Source organism: Nicotiana tabacum, chromosome 17 (assembly GCF_000715075.1).
Source record: "Nicotiana tabacum cultivar K326 chromosome 17, ASM71507v2, whole genome shotgun sequence".
NCBI lineage: Eukaryota > Viridiplantae > Streptophyta > Magnoliopsida > Solanales > Solanaceae > Nicotiana > Nicotiana tabacum.
The window spans coordinates 2793711-2802508 of NC_134096.1; positions in this window are offsets into that span (position 1 = coordinate 2793711).

An 8798-nucleotide genomic window follows, 5' to 3' on the forward strand; every position below is an offset into this window, starting at 1 on the left:
TATGGCAAGTTAATCATGTTACCTTGGAGGTTACAAATCTTTAAGATCATAGATAACAAGTACAAAGAGGGTTGAAAGACTTAGAAGCTAAGCAAACTGAAGAAAATACGTTTCATCGAAAGTCGACAAGTTGGGAATATTATAACATGTAATCTTGGGATAAGAATAGGGTAATTAACATGATAAGGAGGTTATATTATGATTTATTTTAGGCTTATGATAGTCATGTGTTGCGTTTTTAAGTCAAGCGAGTTGTGGAACAAAAGTTGGCAAAGGTCATCACAAGTTACATTCATAAATGTGCTGAAATTTGGGTCAAATATAACAGAGCTATTATCCCAATATACTTGGAATTACGGGATGATCCACATATAAAATTTAAGATCTACGAGTCAATTTTCTAACTCATTAAACCGTTTGTTGATATGACATTGTATTAGAGATATATTTGCAGTTTTGCAAGACTGCGCAGACTGCATAGGTGACAAATAGGTGTGTCACTGAAGCTTTTTGAGCAATACATTTCGTGTGTTATATGACGTATTTTTGAGACATATTATATACCAAATTAAAGGTCTTGAAATGTAGTTTCTAACACTCTTAACTATTCATTTATACGACATCAAGATAAAACTATATAAGCATCGGAAAAAGGGCCAATGATAGGGTGCCAAGCTAGCACCTCTTTGACTTTTCAAAAGTTGATATATTAAGGTATTAGGTCGTATTTATCTTCATTTTTCCATAGAACACGACCATATAACACCCATAAACATTTCCTTAAGCTCTCTTCTAGAGTTTCAAAGCAGATTAATATCCCGGGTACAAAATCAAGAAGCGATAACATTAGAACAATCTCTACGATGTAAGTATTGCTATATCGCCTCTCTTTTTCTTTGTAGTTTGAGTTTTGGAAGGTACTTCATAGTTAAGAAAACGTCTACTTTCTATATTTAAGCTTTTATATATCAAGGAAAGTTGATAAATTCATTTCTTAATATTTAGAACTCACGGGACGGTGATCGGAAGCCGTGGGTTCGATTGATTTCACTTTTAGTGGACTGTTTTGTAGTCCAGTCGTGTTGGAATATTGTGCTGCTAATTTATGGAGTTTGGAAGGATGAAGGGTTTTGAGAAACGCCACATGTGGTAGGGTAGTAGGCTGGTCACTCGTCGTTGCAATTTCAGGCTAATTGATAACTTGTTGATTGGGTGTGTTATAGTATATTTGGGGTTTTTGTTGTATTGAAGGTCCCGAAATATAGTTGGGTTGTTTTTGAGTTGTTGATTGTATTGTGTTTGTATCTAGCCTATTGTAGGCTTGAGGAAGCAGTAAAATCAAGGGAAATGCTGCCCGTTTTATTTTAGAATCGAGTTATCGTTTGAGATACGTGATATACTAGCGACATCTAAGTTGTAAATGTATTTCTTTGTTATAGGGTTGGTGCGCTAGTTGTCATAAGCTTGTTGTTGAGTTGCATTGACGACTTGAGGTATGTTAAGGCTATCCCTTCTTTCCTTTTGGCATGATTCATATGATACAACGAAACGAGCAAGCACACCACTTTCATAAATGATTCTATTCTTAAAAGTGCTAGGGGTTTCTATGTTCTTGATTTCCCATGTGTCCTATTATTCTATCATATGTTCATGGGTCTCAGAAAATACGTAAGTTGATAAAGTTTATTTCATGATATTAATCGAATATAATGATTTTATGATATTCCGAGAGATCTTATTGACTTACTTCTCATGCATTGCATTCATTTACACATGTACATTGACCCATGACCAGATGGCGTTATATACGCATATATTATATATATATGGGGTATGGGGAAAAGTTATGGCGTTATATACACCACCACCTGATCAGCTGGTCTACATTGATGATTTCGCCCACAGAGGCCGAGATGATATGATAGGATGCCCTCAGAGGCTTAATGATGTTATGTACGCACATACCTATGCATGATATGACATTTATACACATATGCATGACATTATAAATGTTTCATGGTTCAAAGAGCTATTCAGACTTACAGGTTGAGTTCTTTAGTCCATGTTTCTTTCATGTCTTTTATATATTGCTTTCATGCCTTACATACTCGGTACTTTATTTGTACTGACGTCCCTTTTGCCTGGGGACGTTGCGTTTTATGCCCGCATGTCCCGATAGACAGGTTGAGAGTCCTCCTAGTAGGCTATCTGCTCAGCGGAAGGTGTTGGTGCACTCCACTTGCTCCGGAGTTGCCTATTTGGTCAGTATGATTTGGGCATGTATTGATTGGTATGGCGGGGCCCTGTCCCAACCTTTATGACGTTTATGTACTCTTAGAAGCTTGTATAAAGATGTCATGTATATGGATACTTGTATGGCCTTGTCGGCCTATGTTTTGAGTGTACAAATGATCATGTCGGCATTATAGGCCCGTATGTCACATGTATAAGTTTCTATATTATGTTGTGGCGTCCTATGTCTAGTATTCCCTTATGTTTTATTTTCGTTATCTCATGACGACCATTCTATCCCACTTACCCATAATGGCGTCATATGTTTTATTATGTTGTGTAAGGCACTGGGTGCCTGTCGCGGCCCTGCGGTTTGGGTCGTGACAAAAGTGGTATTAGAGCAGTTCTGTCCGAGGAAGTCTAGAAGCCGTGTCTAGTAGAGTCTTGTTTATGGGTGTATTATGTACCACACTTATAAGAAGGAGGCTATAGGGCATTTAGGACTGTTACTCTTTCTTCTTATTCTAGATCGTGTGGTAGAGCTCAGTTTTAAGAATTCAAACTCCTAAATTCTATTTTATTTGTAATACAACGATACCTACATCTAAAAAGACAGTTGGTAAGAGATTGAATATGGCTGTGGAAGAGTTGATAAGAGGAGCTTGATTTTGTATCATGCTTATGATGAGTAAATGTAAGGTCTTCAGCAGATCGTGCGTGTACTAAGATGTGCAAGCTTTTTAATAAGGAACCTTAAGGCATGAATATCGATCCACCCCTATGGTATAAAGCAATAAGAGAATCAGAAGGTACATACAAGTTTCAAAAAGTAAAAGAAGCTAGGTGAAGAAGGATACGAGGTACCCAGTTAGTGAAGATTATCTATATTTACAATTCAGGCAGAGAAATATAAGCATTCTGAGTTACTTTCAACAATAACAAAGATATATTCACTTGACAACACCCATTTCAATTATGCCCTGTGGGAGCTAACAAATATAATTTTAGAGAAGGATGGGATATCAGCATCCAGCTGGGGTTAGAGTAACCCAAAATTGTGCATGGATTGTTATCATTAGCTCACATTTCCGAAGGATATTACAAACGTGGTAATAATTCTCCTTGTGAGACACCCAGATGGTGCACTCTAGAATAGTATAGTCAGATATGAATACTAGAATGTTCAGAAATTCCAGAAGATTGTTATTGAAATCCTAGAAGGGATAAATATTTACCTTTGTATGGCTCCCGTCTTTAGTAAAGAGAAAGTGTAAGGCGACCCGAAGAGCCAGTGAGGTGAATCAATGGGGGCTAAAAGTGAAAGAATATTTGTTGAAGTTTTCATAATAAGGTGATAGGCAACAATATTAGCAGGAGATAAGAAGAAAGTAAATGAAGCATTATGAGTAAGATGTGATAAATAGATGATAACGGTAAATCAAAATATGACAGGACTACAGATTCTATAGTCAAGTAAAGGAAAATACAAGAGGTTACAGGCCTTGAGATAATAAAAGAGTACAAGCCATAAAGTCATGTCTCCATTTCGAGAAATGAGTTGGTGACTCGTACATGATTAGCAGAAGGAAAAGTTAGACCCCCGGAGTAATAGAAATTAATATGGGCTAGTGAATAAGATAAATTGAACATGAAATCGGGACTGAAGTATTTGATAATAGTCGACATCGTGAGAATTTCAGAGATCGCGTTCAGGCAATAATAGAATGGACAACAAAAGAATAACCTGTAAAGGTCATTCAGGAAGATGCTTCCCTAAAGCAAGAACTGTGAGCAGAGTTAAGCTTAAGGGACTAAGTGTGCCAGTTACACTAGGTGTCACCTTCATGCGTAAGAAATTCAGTTATCCATGGTACAGAAAGGTTACCGCAAGGCAAGTAAAAGTCCGTGGAACTGTGAAAAGACGCCAAAGATGAAGAGGTAAAACATTTATAGGTAAATCTTCACAGCATTAAATGTTAGTACTCCCCTAAAGGGGGAAGATGGTGTGATATGGCATTAAGTCGGAGTTATGTGGTTCAGGTAAATATGGAATAGTAAAGGAAGAATATGGTAGAAAGGTGAAAGGAATGGGATTGTATTTATTCTGATCCTACGGATATGATATGACTCTAGAACATTATACAAGCATGATGACGGGGAGAGGCAGTAAGGGTTCCATCACTAGATATTATTGATAAATAAGTGCAAATGAACACTTGATACATAAGGAGCCAGTGTGCGGGGTAAGTTAAGACAAAGAATATAGCCCAAGAGAGATTACACAAAATATAGATATGAGAATGGACTAACGAGTAGTTAGTAGTTGATTCAGGAAGAGCCTAGCCATGGCTAGACAAGAGGATACAGACAAATCAACAGATTGTGCAAGATAAACATAGTGAACCCCAACATAGTGAATTCAGTCTCGCAGATATGATGTCGTAACCCTTGAGAAATATTCAAATAGGAGTTGGGGTAATTATAGGTACCGTATAAGTATTATGGAAATAAAAGAAAGTGCCACTGGGCAGATAGTCAAAAATTTTAGTTCAGAAGCAACCCTACGAGCACAAGGGCGCGGAGGTAAGTAACAAAAGATAATTATAGGCGAGTAAGAATATCAAAATTTCTTTCGAGTATACGATGTAATAAGCTTGCAGCTTTACAGGAGTCAAAGGGTCCCCCCTAAGTACTACAAAGAAAGACTAGTTGAGGATATAAGGAAAAAGGCTTCAACTTAAGCATAGTGACATAAAGAAAAAATGGTCTTGTAACAACAGTCTCACTACAATATTATATGCACTCCATAAGAAAGTGGCACTTATCGTGGCTAATGAACGGGAAGAAAAAAAAATCAAAAGCTGATATTTGAGATCATATGAGTTACAGGAAATTCCAGTATTTGTGCGCAATGAGATAAGCCATGTATTCATGCAAAAAGTGGCAGAACTGCCATGAAAAGTAATTGCTTATGTTTAAAGACAACTGAGAAGGCACGAAAGAAAATCTATGGTGCTAGCAATTTAAAGGAAGGTTGCGAGTAGTATGAATAGATATGTGTAGGTTGCAAGCTAAAGTATCATAGAGCGACAAAGGTTTAGGTAGATAGGAGTAAGGATAAGTAAAGATGAGTGAGAAGGTGACAAGAATAGGTACAGCCTCGGGATTAAGCCCATCAAAATAAGAGGGCTGATAGTTTTCGTAAGTTAAAGAAAGCTCAGTATAACTTGAATTAACTCAGAGGAGTCTAAGACTAGGTGCATGTAGAAGAGATGAAATGCTGCCCTGGTAGTAAAATAAGGATGTAATTGTGATTGATAAGAGGATGACGTCTAGGCCTTTGATTGAGTAATGATTTAAAGAAAAAGGATTTCATGAATTGCACGGGATTAGAATATCCCCATAAGATGAATCACGTTGGGATGCCATGAAATACGGTTATTGAAGTATATTATTTTCCCTATGTTGATCAGGCAAATCACTTCAAATATTCCCCGATGCAACGTGAGCCCTAGTGATAATGTACTACATAAGAGATTTCAAGTTATCAGCGGTAGAATATAGATCAACGTTGAGGTGAATCACCAATAGATGGATAAAAGTACAAAGTATGAGATGAGATTAGGCCGTCATTCTTAAGATGAAAAGTAATGAGGAAGCACTAAAGGACTTAGATTTACACATATAGATAAGCAGCGAGAGAGTAACCTAGAGGTTGGTAGCAGACCTCGATAATAATAAACCGAAGTAAGAGTTATGGTATAATATGACCTACCTAGTTGTAGTAAAGCCATAAGCATAGATAACCAAGGCTATGAAACAAGATATAGCAATAATCATAAGTTCGACAAAGTACCAAGTGAAGAATTTCCATATACCTATAGATTCCCAGAGGGGCAGCTTGTCATAGTTCTGTATATGTTCACAAAGTGAGGCCTAGAGATTGGCTAAAAACTGGACGAAAAAGGAGAGAAGAGTCGCATAGGCGCACATACAAGGACAAAGTCGTATAGGCTGCATGATGGAAGGTAGAAACAGTTAAGAGATTGGAAGAATTCCGATCATAAGTCGTGGTGTGAGAAATAGGCCTAAAGGGGGGAATGCCCTAGTCTATGAATTTATTCACAGAACAATCTAGATGGCAAGGAAAATATTAAAGTATTCGCAAGGGCAATAGATTATGAGACTGATAAGCACATCAGTCAACATTCGAGGACGAATGTTCCCGGGGGGGAATGATGTTACACCCCCATATTTTCGTACGTAAGAGTACGTTGTAAGACAATTAATGTAAGCTCAGAAATGAGATCATTTTTTGAAAGTACATATGGTAAGTTAATCATGTTACCTTGGAGGTTACAATCTTTAAGGTCATAGATAACAAGTACCAAGAGGGTTGAAAGACTTAGAAGCTAAGCAAACTGAAGAAAATAAGTTTCGTCGAAAGTCGACAAGTTGGGAATCTTATAACATGTAATCTTGGGATAAGAATAGGGTGATTAACATATAAGGAGGTTATGTTATGAGTTATTTTAGGCTTATGATAGTTGTGTGTTACATTTTTAAGTCAAGCGAGTTGTGGAACAAAAGTTGACAAAGGTCATTACAAGTTACATTCATAAATGTGCTGAAATTTAGGTCAAATGTAGCGGAGCCTTTCTCCCAATATACTTGGAATTAAAGGATAATCCATATATAAAATTCAAGATCTATGAGTCTATTTTCTAACGTATTAAACCTTTTGTTGATACGACATTGTATTAGAGAGATATTTGCAGTTTTGCGATACTGCGCAGACTGTATAAGTGACAAATAGGTGTGTCACTGAAGCTTTTTTAGCAATACATTTCGTGTGTTATATGACGTCTTTTTGGGACATATTATATACCAAATTGAAGGTCTTGGAATGTAGTTTCCAACAATATTAACCGTTCATTTATAATACATCAAGATAAAAATATATAAGAGTCGGAAGAAGGGCCAATGATAGGGTGCCAAGCTAGCACCTCTTAGACTTTTCAAAATTTGATATATTAAGGTCTTAGGTCGTATTTATCTTCATTTTTCTGCATCACACGACTATAGAACTCCCATACTTAAGATCTCTTCTAGGGTTTCAAAGAATATTAACATCCCGGGTACAAAATCAAGAAGCGATAACATTAGAACGATCTCTACGACATAAGTATCGCTATATCGCCTCTCTTTTTCTTTGTAGTTTGAGTTTTGGAAGGTACTTCATAGTTAATAAAACGTCTACTTTATGTATTTAAGCTTTTATATATCAAGGAAGGTTAATAAATTCATTTCCTAATATTTAGAACTCACGGGACGGTGATCGGAAGCCGTGGGTTCGATTGATTTCAGTTTTAGTGGACTGTTTTGTAGTCCAGTCGTATTGGACTATTGTGCTGATGATTTATGGAGTTTGGAAAGATGAAGGGTGTTGATAAACGCAACATATGGTAGGGTAGTATGCTGGTCGCTCGTCGTTGCAATTTCAGGCTAATTGATAACTTGTTGATTGGGTGTGTTATGGTATATTTGGGGTTTTTGTTGTATTGAAGGTCCCGAATTGTAGTTAGGTTGTTTTTGAGTTGCTGATTGTATTGTGTTTGTATCTAGCCTATTGTAGGCTTGAGGAAGCAGTAAAATCAAGGGAAATGCTGCCAGTTTTATTTTAGAATCGTGTTATCGTTTGAGATACGTGATATACTAGCGCCATCTAAGTTGTACATGTATTTCTTTATTATAGGGTTGGCGCGCTAGTTGTCATAAGCTTGTTGTTGAGTTGCATTGATGACTTGAGGTATGTTAAGGCTATACCTTCTTTCCTTTTGGCATGATCCATATGATACAATGAAACGAGCAAGCACACAACTTTCATAAATGATTCTATTCTTAAAAGTACTAGGGGTTCCTATGTTCTTGATTCCCCATGTGTTCTATTATTCTATCGTCTGTTCATGGGTCTCAGAAAAAACGTAAGTTGATAAAGTTTATTTCATGATATTAATCGAAGGCATAATGATTTTATGACATTCCGAGAGATCTTATTGACTTACTTCTCATGCATTGCATTCATTTATACATGTACATTGACCCATGACCAGATGGCGTTATATACGCGTATATTATATGTATATGGGGTATGAGGAAAGGTATATAGGGTATGGGGAAAGGTTATGGCGTTATATACGCACCACCACCTGATCAGCTGGTCTACGTTGATGATTTCTCCCACAGAGGCCGAGATGATATGATGGGATGTCCTCAAAAGCTTAATGATGTTATGTACGCACATACCTATGCATGATATGACATTTATACGCATATGCATGACATTATAAATGTTTCATGATTCACATAGCTATTCAGACTTACAAGTTGAGTTCTTTACTCTATGTTTTTTTCGTGTCTTTTATATACTTCTTTCATGCCTTACATACTCAATACTTTATTTGTATTGACGTCCCTTTTGCCTGGGGACACTGCGTTTCATGCCCGCAGGTCCCGATAGACAGGTTGAGAGTCCTCCTAGTAGGCTATCTGCTCAGCGGAAGATG